This window comes from Numida meleagris, chromosome 8 (genome assembly GCF_002078875.1).
Source record: "Numida meleagris isolate 19003 breed g44 Domestic line chromosome 8, NumMel1.0, whole genome shotgun sequence".
In the NCBI taxonomy this organism is placed as follows: Eukaryota; Metazoa; Chordata; class Aves; order Galliformes; family Numididae; genus Numida; species Numida meleagris.
In genome coordinates, this window is record NC_034416.1 from 7,397,108 (window position 1) to 7,420,740 (window position 23,633).

General features: G+C 36.9%; 1 long non-coding RNA gene across 2 annotated transcripts in view; it reads left to right on the top strand.

Annotated features, from left to right (window-relative positions):
- LOC110403473 overlaps positions 597-23,633 on the top strand; it is a 117,085-nt gene continuing 94,048 nt past the window's right edge. Inside the window, exons 1-2 of one of the 2 annotated variants that reach the window (XR_002441688.1) lie at positions 597-968; positions 17,647-17,768. This is a non-coding gene — a long non-coding RNA (uncharacterized LOC110403473). The remainder of the gene's footprint in view (positions 969-17,646; positions 17,769-23,633) is intronic. The other variant, XR_002441687.1, reaches the window with a different exon arrangement.

Here is a 23,633-nt window from a genome sequence, read left to right on the forward strand (position 1 = left end):
TGAAAGAGAATAATCATAAATAGGGTGCTCAGAAAATGTTAATTAGAGCAAAAAATTAATTAAGTATTAAGATGGTGCAGTATAGTTGGAATCTTTCACATTTTTCTGTGTAGGGAATTTTGCTCATTGAAGACTTCCGTAATAGTGAAAATCTCAAAAGATTTTTTTTAACATTTATTAGAACTTGCAATCCATGGTGGCCAAATGTCTGTCATGACTTGATTTTAATCGAATGAGATCTGGAGTGCAATTTGTTGCCTTGCCTGTTTCATAAAGATTATACTGGAAGCATTCTTTTTAGTATTTTCCTAAATTGTTTTACAAAGGAAATAATAAAGAAAAAACATATTACTTTTAATCGGAAGAAAATAAATGTTTCGCCTACAGCAAGAAACATTGTTATTTGCAGTATCTATAGACAATCAAAACACACTGCAGCTTTCCACAGAATGTTTATCTTGGCCATATATTACAGAAAAATCATTCTAAGTATAAGCTAAAATATAGAACAGCTTTATCAACAGCTTCATGGGAAGTGGCACACCATCTCAAGAACAGCTTTCAGAGCTGCTCACCCAAGGGGAAAAATATTCCTTAATCTTCCAGTGTTCTCTGCAAACACATGCACTAGCGTGGGTAACTGCAGTTGGATTTTAGCGAAGTCTGCTCGGTTTGGTGAAAACAGTGCGGTGCGTCGGGATGGAGAGAGCAGCAGTAAGGAGAAGCAGGGAGCAGCGCGTGCTGCTTGCCCCAGAGCCTTCCCGCTGCCGGCTGGAGCGCCTGAGCTAACGCGTGCAGGCCGCGCGGGAGGAAAGGCCTCGGCAGCGCGGCTCCTCCTCGCCTTGGGGCACGAGCCGTGGTCTCGCGCACAGCTGTGAAGGACCGAGGCTTGCGCGGGAGTGTGAAACGCCCTCACCGGCCTGAAAGGGGGTAAGGAGGAACGCAGCCGTGCCGTCTGACTTCCTTGAGTAAGAAGTTCTGCTTAGTTCATCGGTGCTTTTGATTTTGGTAGAAGGGAACGTTACTGCTGAAAGCTGTTGTATTGCTTCCTTTAAAACAGCGCTGCTAAGGCAGTAAACTGCCTGCATTTGCATTTCCTCCCGAGGAAACTCCCCGGTGTCCTCCCAGGGCTGCCGAGGAGGGAGCCTAGGACAGGAGCCTGTCACCTGTGGTGATGCCTTGCAGGAAAGTGCTGGAAGAAGACGGAGGGTTAGGAGCATGGGAGGTGTTCTGTCCCTGGCAGGGAGCTCCAGCGAGGCAGCTCCGCCTGTTCCAGCTCTTGCTGCCTTCCCTGTGCCAGTAAGGTTTCGGGTGAAAGAAGGGGCAGCAGCTGGGACTCCTCAGCAGTGGAAAGGCTTTGAATAGATCAGGATTTATTCTGTGTGTGAAGGTTTTCTGAAGTCTTTTCAGTTGTTAACACTCCTGTTAAAGCCTTCCAGCCTGGATTTTGCTCGTTACTACTTTTTTTTGCTTTTTGTTTTTCTTTCCAAAAACTTGCTGCTTTCATCTGCCCAGGACAGGAGGTTGAGTTTTAGTGTGAACTTTACTATCTCTGCTTTAATGGTATAAAACCACTTTCTAAAAATCGGTGCAAAACTGCAGGAATGTCTGTCCCATTTGAAAAATATATCTTCTGGGCTATCTGTTGAAATGTGTTTTTTTCTGTAGTAAGTCGTTATTTCTGCAAATGTTAGTGGGTTTGACAGAGCCAACTACACTGCCTTGCCTTATTGTTAAAAAGCACCTTGAGGAAAAAAAAATTGATCTGGGGGAAAAGAAAAATGTAAAAAAAAAAAAATCTTTTTTGTATTTCTTGTAAACTTGCCTTCATCTTCCCTTCCCCTATGCACTAGCCACTTGCTCATTTAAGTATAGCTGTTGATCTTTAGTGCACAGTCTGAATAAAAACGGTTGTTCTTGGAAATGTTAAATGACCTTCATTCATTTAGAGTGAGAACTAGTAAGTAGTAATGCACAATATAAGCTATGAAATATTAATTCGTGGAAAATAAGCAGTATGTGTCCCTGTGAGAGACTGAGAGATTGCTATCAGGCAGACAGTCTTGCAGGCTGAGGCATTTTGGGAAGGAAAGGTAGTGTATTCTAGTTGCTACCTCAACTCTTGGCAATGCATTTAGCTTTATAGACTGAATGTATCGATTAATGAATACTTGCCATTAAGACCTAGAGAAGACCTCATTCAAAATGATGCTACAGGTTTTCTCCTTCAGTGTGTTGGTTGAATAAGCAGAAAATGGGAATGCTGAATTAAAAATTACAAATAATGATAGCTGACAGTACTGAGAAACATTATTTAAGAAAAAATTAGTTAGGTATAAATCAGTCCTTATTGGCTACTACGTTTTGGAAGTAGCAAGATCTTCTCTGGGATAGCTCTTCATCATCTTCGTGTTCCTTTTGATCATAGAAAACCAGAGCAGCAAGACGCAGAGGGTACTGCCTTTTTTTAGTGTCTGCTGCTTATCTGAGGATGTATACTGATGATTATTTCTGAGAATCCTGAGCAGGTTTGTAGGACCTGTAAGCTAAATCTGAGGCTATTCTTGAAAATGCAGAGCAGACTCAGTTGATTGAGGTGTTTCAGCAAGTGGTCTACAAAGTATAAGAAAAGTTAAGGCTGTTGGATAGGTAGCTAGATAACTAATTAATAATAGTAATTATGAGCTGGCATGTTAGAAATATTGAAGTTCATTACCATACTGATTTTGCCTTTTAGATGCAATAATTATAAATATTTTTAAAAAAAACCTCATGGTGGAGCTGGACACGAAAAGCTGATTTGAATAAGATGTAGTGGTGATGTAGTCATGCTTTGTGACTTCTGTAGAAGAATTATGTTAGCATTCCAGTGTAAAGACTTAAAAAAACCTGAGATGAACTTGCAAAGAGTTTTGAATTAACTTTCTTACCACCCTCACAAAACAAAACAAACCTTCCTTCTTCAGAAGGTATCAGTGGTGAGCATTTATCCATCTTTAAGACTGAGTTGCACAAAAGAAAACAACGTATGTGTAGGTCACGTTTTAAAGTATGAACTGACCACGTAATTGATCAATTAGATTATAGTTTACTGTGTGTTTTTTCTTTCCTCTCTGTAGAATTACTTTCTGCAAACAGTAAACTGAAGAACAGTAGATTAAAATAAATTAGATTAAAATGAACCCCAGTGATTGTGAAGTGAGTGATGGTGTTGGTGGTGTGTTCTGGCAGCAATGATGTATCCCAGAATTAGGGCTTGACTTCAGTTTGCAGCATAGTGGGGGATTGTTGTCAGTGGTTTGGTCCTCAGCTTAGCCATTGCTTGGTGTTATGCAGATCGTTTCTGTCAAGAGGTAAAACTAATGAGAATGCTATTGGTTTAAAAGTGTGAGCGATAAGAAATGCAGGAATATGTGTCCTCTTATCCAAAACTGATAATCAGACGTCTGTATTCACAGTCATTCAACCCTATGGGGTCAAGTTTACAGTAAGTCCAATTCTGCTGCTGTTAAGATATTTTAGATGCTTTTCTAAAAGTAACTTAATTTCCTGCTACTTTCCCATGCATATTACATTTTTTCAGTGTTATTTTGTACGTACTTTTAAGTAAGTAATTGCGTTGGGCTTGATTCATTACAGTTTAGCTTTAGCTTTACACTGGTGAAATTCAATTGAATGAAATTACATTGAAGAGAAACTGAAATACTGCAGTGACGTGCTTAGGTATGTTGACAGAAAATAAAGTGAGTCAGAGAAGCACAGGGACTTTGCAGAGTAATTATAAATATTACAAAGCAGAAGTTTTGGGTGCTGAGGTTTCTGAGAGAACTTCAATACTAACCTCTTTCTTGCTTTTGACATGTTTCATCTCTTTTGCTCAGCCTACTGCATCTGAATAATGAAATAGTGACTCTGACACTGAAGTGCTGATTTACTCTTCTCAACATCTCACGCATTTTCCTCAATTTTGCATCTGTTTTCTTTCTGGCAGCAACCTCTTCCATCAAAACTGTCAGTGTTTTTTAGAGCCATGAATTTAAGGAAAAATAGGAAAAAAATCTTCAAAACCTCTGAAGTGAATTTCTTTACCTCAGAAGCACTTCATACTGTAGTTTTCTATCAAGAAGATATATAGCAGAGATAGCTGAAAAAGAAGAATGGCAATTTAGAAGATCACTAGAAAGATACTTGCTGCCTGCTCTCAGCAAGGTGTCAGTATTGCCAGCTACAATGCTTTGGGGAAGGAGCCATTATGCTGTCTGTGTCACAAGAGGACAAAAAGTGGGGAAGATTTAGGATTGAAAAGGGGAACTGAGCTAAATGCCACTTCTATAATATACCTGTCAGCAAGCTGCTCTGGAGGAGGGAGTATAAAATAATAGTGCCCCAAAAGATGCTCTAAGCTCTCTCTAGAATAAAATATTGTGCCTTATTATGCTAAAATGTCATTGTTATTTTAATTACTGTAAAGAACATATTTCAAGTGGGATGTTTTGAACACATGCTGTAGCCAGGACAGTTTTTTTATTTCTGAGTTGTAGTTTGCATATGCAACCACACAGAAAGCCACAGAAAAAAATACTCATTAACTAAAAAGAGCGTAGCTTTTACTGCTGAACCGCATAAAAACTCTTCCATTTCATTAACTCTGTGAAACTTTTAAAAGATTCTCTTAGACTCTGAGAGTATGCCAGATGGAAATAGGAAACAGGAAGGATATTTGGGAAAGTCATAATAGCAATGAAGATCAGAGAGAATTTATGAAAAATATATAATTTGAATTTTATAAGCTATAAATCCTTAATGATAATATTGTTCTATGCTTCTCAATTTCATAATCTTCTATGAATTTTACAGTTCATTACAATAGAAACTAATTATTCTGTTCCCACATTTGTCTTCACATAGAAGATCGAAGAAAAGCAGACACTTCAGTGGCATAAATTTAGAATATTTAAATTTTAACAAGAAACTTTCAGGGTGTTACAGTACAGTAGAGTGGGTATTCTTTCCAGTTTCAGTATGTTTATTACTGTTTCTAAGTGATGATAACTTAGAGAACCATTAAAATGTCTTCATAAACAATTTCCAATTAATTCAGAAAATAAAAATGGATAGGTTTTTTGTTTGTTTTTAGAATGGTTTGTTTGGAGTTATTTTGCTTGCTTGTTAATGGTAGAAAACGGAGACACCAAAGATGTCTTCAGGAGGTGAGAAAAATGGTAATTAGAGCTGCTGGTGAGAAAGGGATTTTGGAAACTGAAATACATTTCTCCAGAGTCTCAGGTTCATCAATCGGAATGTCAAGGAAATATTATTTGCAAACGTATTAAAAGTTTTTGGCTGTGATGAGAGATCAGATCCTTCAGACGTATAGTATTTTCAGATCACAGATGATGGCAGACGTTGTAACAGAAAATGCAATAAATTGCTTGGAAATGTCACTGTAATGTCCAGTATGATATACCAGGAGATATGAGTGGCATTTTTTTGATTGTGTAAAGTCCACTTAAATAGGCATAAATTTGTTGCTGCTGAGGCTCATTCTAATCTTATTGTTTCCTTGTCTTCCTTTCAAATTTAAGCAGCCAAGGTTCATGAATCACACATTCCTAAATATATGTTGGTCCAGAGAATTAATATTTTCAGGTTCTGTATTTTTAGATTGTGCGTATTTCATTTCCAACTTGAAGCTTAGAGTTGGAAATTTGTTTTTATGACCTCTGAGATTCTGAAGTAATCACTTTCCCAGTGTAAGATGAGTTGTCAAGTATGCCTTGAATAAATATTAATAAATTTGATATAGCTTCCCTTCTACTTACATAATGAAGAAGCAAATTTCCCTTACCACAGCAAGCAAGATTTTAGTGATCAACTTTGCTAGAAATAACATTCTCCTTAAACTGTAAAGATAATCAGAGATAAAAATGTGGTTTTCCAAATGTGAGACATCGTAACTGTGGTAAATTTTGTAAAGATCTACATTCAAAGAGGAATGAGCACGCACATTGAAGAGTTTCCAAAGTTGTTTGAAACCTAAGATGGTGAAAATCTTTAGCAAGTATTGAGCACGCAATATCCCTGCTGTTATTATGCTTAAATATGCACAAAATGGAGAACAATAAACCAGGCAGAAGAGAGAGAAGATTCCTATTTTCTAATAATTATTTGCTGCTTTGGAGAGTAACACGGAGTTTTCTGGAAGAAAAGGAAAGAGAATCATAATTCTTTCATATGTGAACTTTGTTAAGCTGTTTCAGAGCAGAGTTAACCATGTCAGCTCACACCCCATTTTGTATTTCTGTACATGCAGCATATTCACATTTATCATTTTGCTTTTTCAATTCTTCCTGGAATGTCCAGGAAGGATCAAGAAAGGTTAATAAGAAGATGATGTCCTGAAGCAAAGATAGAGACTGTAGAATTTTTCATAGTACACTACAATCATTTAAAACTGAATATTGTTATTTTGTCTGACTTCACCTCCATAGCAAAGTTTCCCTTAAATCAAAGTTGTTGGGCTGTTTGTTTTGTTTTTGTTGCTTTGTGTTTTTTTTGTTGTTCTTTTTTAATCTGTGAGCTGTATGCAGCATATCAGATTTTCTATGTAGAGATGCAGACTGCTGTCTCTTAGAATGATCCTATCATGTCCTCTGCCCAAGAGTACGGAGAGCCGTGATGCTGGCAACTGGCGTGGGATTAGAGAAAAATCCTAAAATAACAAAAAAGATGTTTTCACTCACAAATGAGTATCCCACTACAGGCATTGGAAGCCCTCTTATTTCCAACAGGCATCAAGCTGATTAACTGTCAAAGGATACTGAGTGGCCACCAAAGTTATTTTTAGCCTGTAGGCAAATCCGTATAAGGTGAAGGATTCCTGTGTTTTTTATGCATTCTCTATCATGTGTTGAAAAGGATCTCCACATTTAAAGATGAAAATTCACTTGTTAAACTTTTTAGAAATGAAATCTTTTGGACTGTTTAGCCATTATCAGCTTTAGTGCCAGCAAATTTGTTCCCCTTGGTGATTTTAATATTCATAAAATTAACATTAATGACTCCATACACAGCGAATTTCTATCACAGTTCAGATTCATTACATCTTCTCTAACATATTCAGCTCCTTGGTCATTTTCTCAATCTCAATGATATGGTGTAATGTTTTTCCAGTAAATTGAATAGCTACCTAATCCCTCTTTGATCATTTTATAGTAAACTGTGAAGTTTATTTCCAGAAAGCAGATTGTTAACTATGAAAATCTGTGAATTATTTATCTCCTAGAAACTATTTTAATGCTGATTTAGTTGACAAGTATATTTTTATGTGATGGTTTTAATTAAGATTTTCAAAAGGTTTCCAAGCTTATGCCATTATCCCATGTACATTTTACACTAAAAATTTGTCAGCTGCTTTGTTTTCTGATTTTTTTTTTTTTTTTTTTTTCTGGAGGAGAAAAGGTGTTGCATGTATGAATAATGTTTCTCATTGGCTTCTTATTCCATTCTTGGGAGCAAGGGCTTCTTCTCCACCTGATTATGTTTGACCCTGGTGTGTAACAGTGAAGGTGGAAGAAAAAGCAATCTGAGACAGAATGTACACAGTAGTAATTTCTGGCTATGTGGAACTGAGAAGAGATAAGTGTACTGCAATGAAAGGTTGATTAGAAGAATATGCTGCAGAGTTGCTGCAGAATGATAAGCTGTGATTCTTTTTGTAAAGAGACTACTCAGCTCAGCAAGAGTGAGCTTTGTATTCTTAAAATTTCTAGCTAGGAAATTACTCTATCCTGGAGGGTTTTTTTCCTCTTTAAAAAGCAGAAAGTAATGAAAAATGGCTTGTAACTATATTATAATTAGCTGTTTACGTTAACCAGACCTATCCATGCTGACTATTTTAATGCATCCAAAGCTGGATGAATTTTTTCCAGCTTTTGCTGTTGCAAAATATTGTTCCTCTGTGTTAGCCTTACGTTTGTGTGTGTCCAGCTCCAGATACAAATCTGTTTTGCAGTTTGGTCTGTAACACACTTCCCAATGTACGCTATTCTGGTTTTGTGTGAGACTAAACTTTCCTCTCAACATTTCATGGCCAAATTCTTAGCTTTGACATTTAGTTTTCTGTTTAATCCTTTCAGAGGTCATGTGAGGTTTTATTGAGGTTGTAACAAACTCCTTAAGAAGAGGTAGGCTTTACTGCAGTAAAATAAACAGTGAAATAAATAGCCAGCAAGGTCTGTCTGCTTGCCTTTTTTCAGCTAATAGTATGATAAGGTTCTGATTTTGCTTCTGCTATTGAATATCGAATAGTCAAGAAAAATTTAGGCTATCACGGACCAGAAATCTGTGTTAATTAGGATGAAGGACATCTCACTTTAACAGCAGTACCAGCATCACTACGTCTTTGGATCGAGCAATTTCAAAGACTGAGACTGTGTTGCAGGAGCTGTTAAGGGATATATGCAGTCCTATGTTGTAATACCTTGGCATTAAGATTTTAACTATGCTTGTTATTTGTGAATGTGCTGAGAAGATGATTAATTACTAGATTAAAAAGAAGTCTTTGATCTTGGAATATCTAATACCTGCTGTCCATGGAGACTGCTATTAAAACAACTAACTTCTGTAAAAGTTCTCTTAACACCAGGCTTGTGTTGTCTTTGTATAGGCCCTTTCATTAGTTGGAGCAGAGAGTAACTGTTCTGTTGTAATTCAAAGCCCAAAGACCCTCAGAGGTCATCACAAGTTAGTAGAGCAGTGTTATGCTACAGCGGGGCCTCAGTTTTCTCACCTCGCTTAAGCTCTAGTGTAGATATAAAAATGGCCTGAAACAGATCAACACAGCAGTGAGCTGACTGTATGCTGGAAACACATGTAATGCACAGCAATTTAGGTGAAGCCAGACAAGCTGGGATTTACAGCGGAAGCTGCCAAAATGTCATTTTTGAGTTCTTCTGGTTTTAAAAGTTAACAGATCTCTTAGAGGTAGAAAATTGTTACTCTGTTACCTGTGTGTGACTGAACTTTGCATAGAAAAGATTCTGTTGGATTCAGTGATCTGATTGTGGAGCTATGGCCAATCTAGTTCTGCTAAAGTGACTGAGCATGGGAAAAAAGGCTCTGTGTTCCATTTGTAGCTCGTACAAGTTGACTATTGGAATCACTTTGCGCGGAAATACCAGCTAGCACTGACAGAGAGAAGGTGATGTTACGCATTTCACTTTCTGCTATGGGGATGGTAACATCTGGACAAGAGATAATGAACAGCTGGGAGAAGTACAGCTTTACATTGCCCCAGCTGTTTGCTTAGCAAGCATGAGTCAGAGTCTTCAGCCTCGTACCGTGCTATAACTTCATGACTTCACTAGGAGCACACTTCACATTGCTACATGAATTTTTTTTTGGATCCAAATTGCTGGCAAGGGCTTCAGTAGTGGTTATTATGAGACTGGTTTAATGTGGCTGAAAATACAGGCTCTATACAGTGCTAGATTACTGAGATATTTTTACTTTAAATTGCAGTATGTGTGGAGAAGAGTCTGTCTTTATGTTGAAAGATGAATATGTGATTTAAACATGCAACTTACATAGCTCTGCATATAAATATTATTTGTTTTTGGAATGCTTGTGTACATACACAAAAATAAAGTGGTGAAGCTTTTTTCCCAAAATAATAGAAAATTTAAATTTTACTTCCTTCCTACAATGGCAAGGAGGTTTTAGTATTTGTATTTGTAAGTTCTTCTGCAGGTGGACTTGATCAGGCTTCTTCTACTGTAGGAGCTTCTGGCATATCTGGCAGCTCACTGACATTTTCTTGAGGACTGCAGTGATCTCTTTTAGAGGTCTTCATGGAGAGTTCTGGCTGAGATATGAGAGCTAATGACTTGTGATGGACAGGAAGTCAGATCGGATGAGATTACAGTCTTTTCTGACCATAAAATCCTGCAATAATAATAATAAAAAATAAATCAGAAAGCCTCAAAGCTTCAAGTGTTAGTGTTACAAAAGAAGAAAATAAACTTGGCCCACCTCCTGCTTCATTGCTGTTGTTTCATAAGCTTACTTGGATGATTCATAATATGCAATGGATTGAAGTACAGTCTTTGAGATTATGAAGACCTCATAAAAATTCTCTAAATCCTTGACTTCTAACTGCATAGAGTTCATACCATTGTAATTTTGAAGTTCTCTGTATTGTTTTGATCACCTTTTCTATATAACATCTATAAGTCAGCACTTAAAAGTAACTTCTTAAAGCACAAAATTAACTCCTGTGGCTTAACATCTGTGTATGCTGAGGTTATTTTATCAGCATGGAAGTGATCAGTGCGGGTGGCCACCACCTACATAACCAAGGCGTTAATTTTCTGTCACGATCTGTAAGTTAAATGAGAATTATTAAAGGCAGTTTCAAATATTAAAACTAAGCTCTGAAATAAATACATGTTGGAAATACTCTTCCTGCATTTTATTCTGACTGGGTCTTTTTTTGTTTGTTTTTGTGGGATCTTCTGTTTGCTTTTGGTCTTGCAGCTAATCATTTACTCATTATTTTATCCTTATTGCTTAACTTTGTGCTCTGTATTGCATATTCATTAGAGATTGGCAACTGAGACTTAAAGTTGAGATACACTTTTCAGAAAGCAGTCCTCATTTAGCTTTTTAACCATGAACCTTCCTGTCATACTGATCTATAGCTCAGTGATTGATTGAAATAGATCACGTCTCCTGCATTTGGAAGCTGAGCTGTTGCTAGCGTGCTTCAGGCACAACTGTGTCCTGTTCAGTACAATCATTAATGGGTAGGCTAGGATGAGTTATCATGTGTGTTCTCTGAATATTTCATGATGAAAGGTGGAATTTTTGCCCCAGTGAAGTAGGAGTTTCAAAATTAACTTCAATGGAACCATGTGTTCAGAAAGGCTCTCCGTTCCAAAAAAATCTTTTTGTTCAATATCCTTAATGGGGTTTTTCTACTATAAGAAATATCTACAGTCATACCAGACAGAAAATGCAGGATTTAGCTGCATTTAGCTTGCTTACCAAAAGATCTTTTTAGCAATCAGGTGAGTTCAACACTCAGTGAGACTATGTAATTTTTTGGTTTACATCCCATCTTCCACATTTGAACATCTGCCTGCTAGACTGGCCAGATCAGAATGCACCAATCTTCAGAATACCACGATTTGGGCTTCCTAGTTGGGCCAGCTAAAGATGTTTCAAACTAAGGTGATGAAAGTTGTTTGGTTTTTTTTTTTTGTTTGTTTGTTTTTTTTGTGAGTATGATTCTAGGCATTCCTAGGAAGTCATTAGAAACATGTTAATGATAAATGTAAATCAGCAAAAAATTGCACTTAATGGAATAAACATTCATCTCTGGCAGAAACATAAGCCAACGATTTGTATAGTATTAATCTTACCTGTAGTGTATCAAGAAGACATTTTGATTTTTAGTAGTGTTTACTGAGCAGATAACATCAGTAGCCACAGGCTAAAATTGAGAACAGAACTGGGAAGAAGGCCAAATACCAACCACGTAGTTCTAGTAACTGAGTGTGTAAAGATGCATGAATGCCTCTATGTGTACTTGTACATGTACCTTGTAGGTGCTCATTTCCCATATTTAGCTTCAGAAAGGCCAGAAGTACCTTCTCTCCATATATAACTTTCTAAGCATGGTTCAAATAGCAAGTAACAATATCGTATTAATTACAATTGAGGAATAAAATTAAATTATTAACTTCATTTCTATTAATTCCAAGATGTATGCGCAAGGAGTTGATATCTTAGGATTCATTTGTCACACCATTACAGTCTTCACCATTGTATCCAGGAAGCATCCTAATGAGGTTTAGGTAATGCACACTGCTGTGAGATTATTATGCCTCTGCAGAGAAGAGCCTCTGAGCAACATGAGGCAATGTATTTTGAGACCTGTGTTTCCTCTGTACTGCTTCATCAAGTTTCACCTCAAATGTTACATTTTATGCTGCTATTTTTTGATATGTGAGAGATTCATATTGGGGTTGAATCAGCCCGTGTTCTTCCTGAAGGGTTAAGGAGAGGGCAAGTGTGTCAGTTTAAAAGATGTGCAGTATCAATGCAAGCATGGAAAGGAAAGTCAGTAGCTGCGAATCAGTTGTAAAATGCAAAATTCAGTGCTGGATTATAGTAATGAAGTATTATTTATGAAAATATTAGAAATACAGATTAATTCTTTCTGTCACCTTGGTTTAAAACCTAATGCTTGTATGCCAAGATGGAATGGCAATTCTCCAGAAACACGTCCTGTGATGTCTTCACCCTCAAGTCTTTCATATTTATTATCTTCAAGGTCCAGACTAGTGTCTACATCAGGCAGAGCCAAGCAAAACTACAAAGACTTACTCTGTGTCAGTATTGTTTTATGGAAATTGCTGTTGCCTCTGCAATGTGTTATTTGCTCTTTCCCTTCCACTAGCACTCTCAGTTCCTTCAGCAGCACTCTGTAGCCACATCCCATCTTCAATAAGGGGAAAATATGATAATGAGAATACAGATGGGATCGTCTTCATGAACTCTAATCTCTTTCACTTTCATTTGTGACAGGTGCTGGAATGAATTCTGTGCTAATGGGAACTCCTGAACTGCTGGGGTAAAATTTAAATACCTGGCAGAAGAAAATTATCATATGGTTAAAGTACCAGGCTTTGGCTCAGGAGCTGTTCTGAGGACTTTTGTTTGATTTGTGGCATGACACTTAATCTTCTCTACTTCATCCATAAAGTGTGGGTAACATTACCTTCTTTTCTTAGTCCAGGAGAGGGTGGTGATTCACACTAGCTAGAAAGGAAAAGACATACAAAAATTATTGCTTGAATTTTAAAAGGCTCATATTAATGCATTCTGCAAAGGATGTGGAGCACATATTAAAAGAATTATTATTGTTTTCACTTCCTAGGAGCCATTGCTTTTTTCAGTCTTTGAATATCCCAAGTTTCTTGTACAAGGTTTACTCTGAGCAAACACTTTTCCTCTCAGAACTGCTTTTATTTCAAATTGAAGGAGAGAAAGGAGAATAAATGAATAAGGAACTAATTCAAGATCAACATGAGAGAAAAGCAGGAATCATTCTCTTTATCTCAGCCATTTGGAGTAGATCTTTAGCTCTGTGTTAAAGCAGTCAGCATAGGACAACATTATTTTAAAGAGATGCAAATGAAAAATAGAATCAGGTGACCTACTTATACGTGCATAACCCAGCAGACCCTATATTTTAGAAGAAATTTCCATCTATCTCTACTGCAGTATTGCATCACTCTTTCTCGTATTCTAAGAATCATCTGATGTTTATGTATGAAATCCTATGAACTCCTCTTCTCCTTGGAGAAGAGAAGGCTCCGGGGAGACCTCATTGTGGTCTTCCAGTACTTGAAGGGAGCGTATAAACAGGAAGGGGAACAATTGTTTGTGAGGGTGGATAGCGATAGGACAAGACGGAATGGTTTTAAACTGAGACAGGGGAGGTTTAGGTTAGATATTAGGAGGAAGTTTTTCACTCAGGGTGGTGACGCACTGGAACAGGTTGCCCAAGGATGTTGTGGGTGCCCCGTCCCTGGAGGCATTCAAGGCCAGGCTGGACGTGGCTCTGGGCAGCCTGGTCTAGTGGTTGGCGACCCTGCACTCAGCAGGGGGGTTGAAACTAGATGATCTTTGAGGTCCTTGTCAACCCAGACCATTCTATGATTCTATGATAATTTTTCCCCTCAGCTGTATGAGGTGGAGGTCTGGAAGAGAAGAAAGTGGCAGCAAGGCTGCAGGGGTTATCAGCACAGACTGGACTCAGAGCTACCTCTCAAAGGGGGTGGCTGGAAGAGAAACAGTTTTTGTAGAAAGTCTTTTCTCAGTCTTGTTAGAGGATAACTTCATAAACTGCACTGGGAAAGTCTCTCATGAAAAGTAGTTCATTTCTTGGCAAAAAAAGTATGCTGTCTTCCTCCTCCCAATTTCTCAGAAAGGTTTTATTTCTTAGACTGTCTTCATTTCATGCACTTTTTCTTCCAATTTACTTTAACAGAAAATCCAATATGTTCATGTTTCAGTCTTTTAGAATGTTGGGGCTGAACTGTTTGTATACTTTTGGATATTGAAGTCTTTCCTTTTAGGATAACCTGTTATCATTTACTTTCAACTACTCCCCTGGAAAAAGAAGTCTACGGCAGTGCTGAGAGATGACTTGCTAAATGTCATAAAATTATTTGTGAATTTCTAGTGAATGTTCTTGAGCAATAAGGGTCAGAAGAATGCTGATAATACATGATTCGACTGTGTAAGGCTCTTACAACAGAAAACTTGGAATTCAATCAAAAATAGATTGCAGGTAGTCCTCTTATTACACACAGTACAAAGTTAAAAAGGGTTGCTGCTCTTGTAATCCAGCTTACTTGTGAAGTTTAGGAGCATTATGAACCCCGAACAGTTTGTGACAGATATGACATTTAGGTGGCCTTAGTACATTTAGAATTAACTTTTTTATTAAAAAAGCCATGATGGAAGTCCCTTCCTTTCTGATACTAAGTGGAACCACACAGATGTTTTTTCTCTTTAAAAGTTCTCTTTTTGATCATCATTCCTTTCAAGTCATATATGTAACAGAAAGACCAGCTTTGCGTAGAGTGCAGTTATGAAAATCTAATGCTTCATACAAAATTTGGTCTTTCTCACTTCTGAAAATAAGAATCTTAGAATATCCCACGTTGGATGGGACTGACACGGATCATCACATCCAATTTCTGGCTCCTCACAGAATCACCCTAAAATCAAACTCTATTTCTGAGAGCATTTCACACAGGTGTTAAGTTTTATGCAATATGTGGATGCTAAACGAGGTCACTACAAGGCTCACAGCAGTGTTTTCTCTGTTGTTACCTCCTTCCTGTATGTGAGTTAAGGATGACACCGCATTTTGATATGATATAGTAATCATAGGAGATGATTATTTACTGACAGATCACAGACTTTAGCCAAGGACTATCCAGTTTATGTCTGAGAAAGCTCTGTATTATTGCAGATGGATAAAGAAAGATGTGAAATTACTTTTGCATGAAAATTTGTGTTGGAGGAAGCAGATGACTTCTGTTTTGTCTTACCATGCATTTGTTTAGCTGAGGTCTGCACATGAGTTGTTCCCTTCTCACCTTAGGTACTTACCAGAGTTCGTGTTTCCTCTGTATTGTCTTTCTTCGGATAACACAAGAAGCTGTCCTTATGTGTGCAGTTTAGCTGCTACATAGGCTTATTAAAAACAGAAAAATTAGACAGTTTTTCATAATTTTAAAATAACTTTTCTACTATGTTTCTTGTCCTTGCTACTCTTAGTATCCGAAATGTCACAGAATGCATCATCTTGTAACTCTTCATTAGCCTTGCACCTATCAACTCACTTTTAACTACAAGCAAATCTCACAGCAGTGAAGAGAATCAATTCTGCATATCTTTAAGCTAATAAGAGAGTGTATAAGAGAATAAATACATTTTAGGTATATCAGTGTTTTCTTTCTCTCGGCAACAAGTTTGCTAGAAAGCTGCAGCATTCTGAAATCTGTGAGAAATTTCAGAGAATATGTTAGAAGTTTTGCTTGGGGAAATTGCATTTTAGAGAGAGAGGGCTCTTCCTTTGAGTACAGGCTTTCTCTTCCTTTCAATGCTGAGTGCATCACTTGTTAGCATGATCCGAGCAGATACACTGCTAGGAAGCTTTCGTGTTACAGCTTTCAAAGAAAGGCCATTTTGCATAGAATGTTTCTCGCCCTAATTTTATTTAAAACAATCACATAAGAATTTCTTTTCTCTTATTTGTTGAGCTTTAGGCATTTGTTTGTTGCAGGAAAGAGATAACATGAGGGATTCCAGATGCCCTCTGTTCTCTGAGCAGTTTGTAAATCACCCCGTTAAACTTACTAATGTTTAATGCATTCTGATGGCAGCAGCTTCAGCTTCTATGCATACTTTTTCTTTCCTTTCAGTTTTCTTTTTTTGGATCTTAGCATTTTGTCATTTGGTAAGGGGTACCAAGGAGCATGCAGCAGCTGCAGGAAAGCTACGTGTGGTAGTTGGGAAGTTGTGAGTACTCAGATCACACATCCCTGTCCCCAGTTTACTGGCTCAGCCACTCACATGTGTGAAGTGGCAGGAGGAATAATAATCGCACATCAGCCCACCTTTTCCTGGTGCTATCAGATGCTGCAGTGCACTGCCTTGATCAGCTCTTGAGGCTTAGCTCATTAGCCTGACCTGTGAAGCCATACTGCAGAAGCACATCCAGTTAAGCTGGTCAAGGAGTTGGCGGACAGCTGGGGCTGTCTTAAAACGCTGCTGATAAATTTGCAAGGTCTGGCACATCTACAAGCAGCTTATTCTAAGAAACTATCGTAAGTCTGTCAATGTATGCTCCTGACACTGATACACTGTGAGGGCTGTTTCTTGACGTAGGTATTGTGAAAAGTCTGTCTGATGCAGTCAGACAAAACCTGGAATTACTTATGCTTCGTGAAGAATGTAGAAGTAGCCATTGCTGACCTAGTATCCAGAATGACTGTTTTAACTCAGTCTAATGAATGCTATGCATCGAGACTTTTGCTTGAAAAGTAATAAATGATTTTTATGTCCTTATAAAGTTACGTTATATTTTTCTTTAATACTTGGAAAAATTGTTCAATGTAGTTTGGATATTTTTTAAAAAGTGGTAGCTTTAACGCAGTGAGAAGCTGCTTAGTTTTCAGGCAAATGATAATCAGGAATTACACCTGTTAGCTCCAGCTTCTTTCAGACAACGCTGTCTCAGGTGATAGCACCAGGCATCCTCTTTTGTGAGGAATACAAGAGAAATTTAATCTAAGTGTTTAGTATTCATTTATTTAAATGAGATCGGTTAACATATTTGCTTCTAACTCCCATAGAGGAGGACCATTAACACCTCATTCCTAACAATATATCTACAAAACTCCTTGCATATCAAGCAGTATACGGAAATTGCCTCTGCTTGCAGGTTAGCTATTAGGCCGCTGTTATTGTTCCTAAATTCTACTTGCCTAACAGGAGTGTGCTTTTGTAGAGAAATCTTATTGGAAGTATTAGAAAAGGATTTTGTAAAATATGTTTTGTGCATATTATTGTATGTGATCAAATCAGTTTGTGTACATGACTGGAATAAATATTTTATTCCTTGAAGCACAGACAGCAATTAGGGGCTTAGCTGAAAAAGGCTGTGCTTCGGGTTTTTGCACTAAGAAAGGGTTAATGCCTTTAGTGAAAGGTATTAAAGCAAGGATTGACAGTAGACCTTTAAGGAGGGAGCTTGAAGTTCAAGGAAACTGCAAATACAGCAAAGGAAACTGTAGCAAGCAGTAATTGCAGGTGAATTACCTTTCTTTTCATCCATTCTCCACCTTCAAATGTGAAATAAATAATAACAATAACAAATCTTTCACCAGCACAGACACTATTGATAAACTTTTACGTAAGGAAGTTTGTAGAAGAACTTCTTATTGGTGTGTCTAATGTTTATTACATTTGCTGGAAGTGTTCTTAATAGGATGGTCAGGAATCAGTCACACGGAGAAACTATAGCCTGGGAAAAAAAATACCCTTTTGTTCTCTTTATAGGTTTGAATTTTCTCCAAGTGAGTAAGTGAAGCAGAACAGGAAGTCTTGAAAGCATTTGTTCTCTTGCTTGTCTAAACTTGGCTGCCCTGCAGTGCTAAAATCCCAGATCAACAGCTGAAGAGGTGAGATTTAAAAAGTGTGGATACAGTTTGAAATAAATCAGCATTTCAAAAACAGTATTTCAGTGCTTCTCTATTAGAAATGAAACAAGTTATTTGCACCTGAGTTAAAATACATAGCCTCATCTTGATGTCCCCTTCTTTGTAAGCTTTTGATTTATATTGCACTTGCATTCTCAAAGGATATGGTGGTTTCAGTCCCCCAGTCTTCCCTAATATAGACATTTAAAAACCTGGTGTTTTATCTATAATCATTCTCAACTGCTTGGAGTAAAACTATTTTTTTTTTTATCTGTTTGAGCAAAGGAAGGGAGAAGGAGAATGAAAGTGTTTGTTGCTATGTGTTTCTTGATGAATAGCTCTGTGGGCCACTGGGCATGTGTTGCTGCTGCTGTTGTTTTTGTAGTTGTTTCATTTTTAAACTCTAGTTTTCATGAAGAAGTTAGTATGGGCTGGGGCAGCATTTATTCTTCTGGCTTCCAGGTTAGATCTCTCAGTGTGCTACGTGAAAAAGGGAAAGGCATAAAAATTTGAAAATATCTTCGATCTGAACTGAACTGAGTGGGGATATGCAAGTGCCTTTGCTCTATACCCTGTTAGATGTGTTCATGTCACATGCTGCGACTTAGCTTACAGTCACACGGTGCAGACTGATGATCGCTTTCCAGTTTGAAGTGTTCTGTCCATCTCCTGCAGCAGGCTGCTTAAGGTTAGAATTGTCCTGTTGCTTTGTGCAACTTTGTTTTGCAGAACATACGTACTACAGTTATGACTTTTGTTGTTCTCAGTAAAATTGCATAGATAACCTAACCTTGGAAGAAAACTATTAAGGCTGACAGCTGTTTTGCTAATAATTAAATAGAAATAATATTAATAAAAATGTATGATGGGTTGTCTCTGATTAGTTGGCTTTAATATATCCAGTGAGCAACATTTAATGTAATAATCAGTCGTTTTTGCTTGAGTGAGTCATTTTAGAAGTGAAATAAAATCGCCGTTTGTGAGAAATGTTCATACAGGAGATAGTTCACTATATGCGTTTTAATTATTGCTGCTTTTTTTTTTCTTTTTCTGTCTTTTTATGAGGTTCCAGCACATTTTTTTTTCCTAAAACTATTCACTGGTGGGCTAGGGACCAATGTTTTATGTTCAGAGAAGAAGAAATTGATAAAAGCCAAAAAGAACAGCAAACACACTTTGTTAAATTTTAAGTCTACATGAAGTATATGTTTATCTATTCTGTTGATTAACTTCCTTTGCAATCTAGCTTGCATTCAGAAAATGAAATCCCTTACTACTTAAAGGGCATTGTGCTATGCAGTATTGTATTATGTTCACATTAAAATCTGTAACTTGGAGGCAGCAAAAGAAGGAAAAAAAAGAAAAATCTCCAGAAGACAAAGGAATTACTGGCTTTTCATACTAAGCATAGACTTGTTTTAAAATTATTTTCTGGCAACTGATAGATCATTTCCTCCTGTCGTGTCTTATGACTTGCATCTCACTTGACAAACCTAGGCCAGATCAGAAAATATATGTCAGTAGTTAAACGAAGGGGAATTCTTAGGAATGACAGATAGTCTAGTGCAGCGCTAACAAGTAGTGGTATTTGGAATTACTTTTTTAAAAAGATTAATATCTTTATTTTCATTTTGAAAATAGATGTTCTTGACTGTAATTACTAGGAGTAGTATTACCATACACACAATTTTTTTTTTCTGAAAGTTTCCTAAAATTGTGTGTTTTAAAGCACAATTATTACGAGTCTAATTATTATGATTATTTTCAAGGCAATTCTCAAAATATGAGGAGCATTTAAATTAAAAAAAAAAAAAAAGACTGAAATCCATTGTACTTTGTGACTAAAACTGCTTCCACTTCTTTTAAAGTTCCATACCATTTTGGAAGTGAAGCAAAAGATCAGTAGAAATTTCCCAAAACTAACAAAATGCTTGATCATCTCTCTCTGGGGATGTGACTGTTGCTCGGGTGCCTTCCATGGTATTGTCTGGAAACATCTTTCAGGTAGAAAGTGAAGTAGTAATTTATGCCCCAAGGAGAAGTACTGGGAAATGCACAACAACATATTTCATAGCTTCTTGAAGAGCAAATACTCATTATATTTCCTACAGTGCTGATTCAGATTATTTGCTTCCAGTAATTATTTGCTCAGAATTATGCTTTTTATTTCTTCAAAGAAGCAGAAGGAATGTGTCCCTGAGTGCTTACATTAATGCTTGGTTAGAGTGGTTTCCTGTTTGTTTTTCAGATATCTTCATCTTTCCTGTTCCAGAAATCCAGGGTTTGCTCAGAGACTTTACCTTTGTCTTATCTGAGAGTGTATATTCTACAAAGTATAGAATATAATACAACAGTCACATTCAGTGAAATGCACGTGTTAGTATTCACGTGGGGCTTTGTGAGAAGAGTGAGCACTTAAAATGTTAACAGGCCAATGTCAAGTATTTACGGTTCTCTCTGAACATGCTTTAATTTTCAAGGACCTGCAGTAGATCTGTAATATCAAAAGAGGAGGTTTTGCAAAATTAAGTAAACAAAGTACTACATACATCATAAACATTGCTTCAAAAGTTGATCTTGAGTTGAAAAAAAATTGTCCCTTACATAATTGATGTAAAGATAAAAATAAAGGATCTAACCTGCCCCTAGCATTATACAAGTAAACGTAATTCATATTTAAGAGTCTGTGTATTCCTTTTATACCTACTATGTGATTATCTGGTTTTATCTGTAGCATACCATTTTCTTGGGAACTTTCTGTCTCAACTTCAGCAGTTTTGTATTTGAAATCTGGATGACTTCATAGCTTTCATCTTTATAGGTTACTAAAGTCCATGAAGTGAAAAAAGGAATAACAGTTCTTGCTGTTCCAATGCAGATGTTCAATAAAGCTTTTCAGTGTCCCTTAGTATGTGTTAAGGTTTCCATGTTTCTGACTTTTTTAAATTTCAAAATTAGAAGTTTTAAAATTTTAGAAGATAAGTAAAACTATCATTTGTAGAGCTGATAAGCAGGATGCAACAGTACTCTTGTGAGCCTGTGTATAGCCATTTCGGAAATACTCTTTTCTCGCATCCAGCTTTTGTGTTTTTTTTTTTTTTTTGTCTAGACTTTGATGAACAATATTACTGTCAGAACTCACATCGTTTACAAATTAGTAACTGTGTATTTCTAATGTTTATCTCCTTGCCTTTAAGGAGCCACATCATTCCTAAATTCTGTTTTCTGGTATCATATCTGAGCAGCAGGGAGCATGAGACCCAAGGCATACTGCTGCCTCCATAGTAGGACTCCCATCACAAGTTGACTGTGTGCATGAAACAATTCATTTTAGGAATACTTTAGTAGCATATCAGTTAGAAACCTTGTTTAGCCGTAGTTATATTTATCTGGACCCTCATTTAGGATGTGTTCATATCTAGAAGTATTAATTGGGTAACCTACAGGCTTACTAGCTTCTCAGTTTAATAGAACTGATCTTATCCCTATGTTCAACTGAAGCACAGTCATTACTTTTTTTTTTTCTATTTTATCAAAACTGAAATTAAATTTACAGAGGTCTCTTCAGGTTTTAGGATTAGGAGGTGGCTGTGGGAGGTACTGCTGGAAGGAGCCATACAGGTGTACTGCCAAGTGCTTCCTGTTCAACATGATTCCCAGCTGGCCTCCAAGGCACCAACTGAGTTGCTTCCAGCTTCTCCTTGGAGCTGAAGCCTTCTGCAAGAGTAGCAACATGGAGACCCTCTCCAATTTCCCTCAGACCACTTCTGAGAATAGAAGTCTGAGAAAAGTTGGCACAACCACTGCTGAAACAAAATGCCTTAGTTAGAAATGAGCTGCTTGGAGGAGGTTTATTTTTTTCATTTTTCTTCTTCCATAGTGTGTAAATGGAAAGGGGTTGGCAGCACTTATCACAGTAGAAAGAACAACACTATAAAACAAAATTACAAAAGAGGACTTGACAAACATGTAAAGTGGTTTTTAATTTCAGACACCCTGGAGCATGATGCATTTGAAAATTTTTAATTGGGAGCTTGAAGTTTGATAGATTTAATTGCAAAAGATAGTTAATTCCTGAGCCCAATGAGCACAAACAGGAATGGATGTAGTTCTGAAGCTTTCTTTTAATGTTAGAGAGCCACCATGTGCATAGTACGTGCCTTGTTTGTATCATCCTTACTGAGACCCTTCCTTCCACAAGTGACTGAGTTAATTTCTCATGTTGAAAGTCTGTATTTTTGGATCTTGCAAGCAAAAATGCACATATTAAAAGAATATGAGTGGGAGAATTTGTAAACCTCAGGCCAGCTGTGTAGCTCCATGGATTGCTCAGAGCTTTTTTTATCTGCCTATATGAAGATTGATAGCACTCCATATAAGTACCACATGTGGTTAGCTGTCACGTGAACATCACTTTACTATAGCCTGAACTGAGTTTTAATGCATCTGTTTTTGTTTGTTTGTTTTTGTTTTTATACTTTTTTTGCCTTTTGTTCCTTTATAAATTCATTTGTTTCAGTAATTCTTTCAGATCTACTCAAAGTTTCTGGCAGAACGATTGCATATATGTTATTATCTTAGTTAAAAGCAGGGTTTGGTTTTTATTTATTTTTTGTTTTAATCTTACTGGCACAGTATGTTCAAACAGTATTCAGCTACAATCTTGTTTACTTAAATAAATAGGTCTACTGAATTAATTGCACCTGACTGTGGGTCAACAAACATAGGTATTCCTCTGGTAAATAATGCTGTATACTTCATTAATGAAGTTTGTATTTTCTCTCTCTTTTGTTTAATTGTTAGGCACTGTTAGTGCCTGTACTTTTTGAAGCATGGGAAGCTTAATGATAGTGATTGTTCTGCCTACAAACATGTCATATAGGAAGGTTTCTCCTTCAACCTGGTCCCTGAAGGTGTCTCTGTCTAGAGGAACATTTTTAATTACTCTTTATAATGTTGCAAAACTTCCTTTGGGTTTTGTAGAAGCAGTCTGAGGTAGAGAGAGAATCTTATCTGGAAGCTAGGAAAAATAATCAACTCATGCTCTGATGAAATACTGACGATGTATACAGGCTGAAAGACAGATAGATTTCTCCCAGTGTTAGAGATTGCTGTGTCAATTACTGCCTGGATTACTGTGCTGTTTGAAGTTTCTACATTGTCTTCATGCATTGACCCAAGTAAGGAACTGCTAAAATTAAGAAACTGTTAAAATAATTTCTTTCTTTTCTTCTTCTTCTTTTTTCCCTGGCCCTTTAATTTCATATTGTTTTGTTTCATTGTTTGGTTTGGAGCTTAGAGGTTGATTTGATTTTTGTTCTTCTAGGTTTTATTATCAATGTCTTTTCAGCTCAAAATAGCATAGTCAGGGAGATAAGAGAACTTACGTAACAGAAATTCTAGATGATGAGTGATGCTATGCTCAAACCACCCTTCTTCCTTCCCATATACATGCAGATTTTAAAGCAAAACTTTAGTCTACTATGTAACCTAACTTTTGAGACATCTAGGATTCAAACATTTGTACTAATGTTCTAGCATCATCTCAATCACAATGAGATGCTGAGCTGTATAATGCAACAGTTCTTCTTATGTATATGCATTCTGTGTGGTTAAAAGTTTTATCAAATGGTTTGAGAATAACAATCATAAAATACTGGTACCTTATTCATTTATCTGTTGTGCTTTTCAGAAGATCAAAACTATAAGTTGTTGGAAATATCTAAGAATTACATGGTTAAATTAATGAGGTGTTTTTACTGCTCCATTGAGTAGAAGCTTCGTTAGTATCAGAAGATTATTACTGAAAGACAAACTTCACTGAGTTACAAGGCTTAGTGTAGCTAT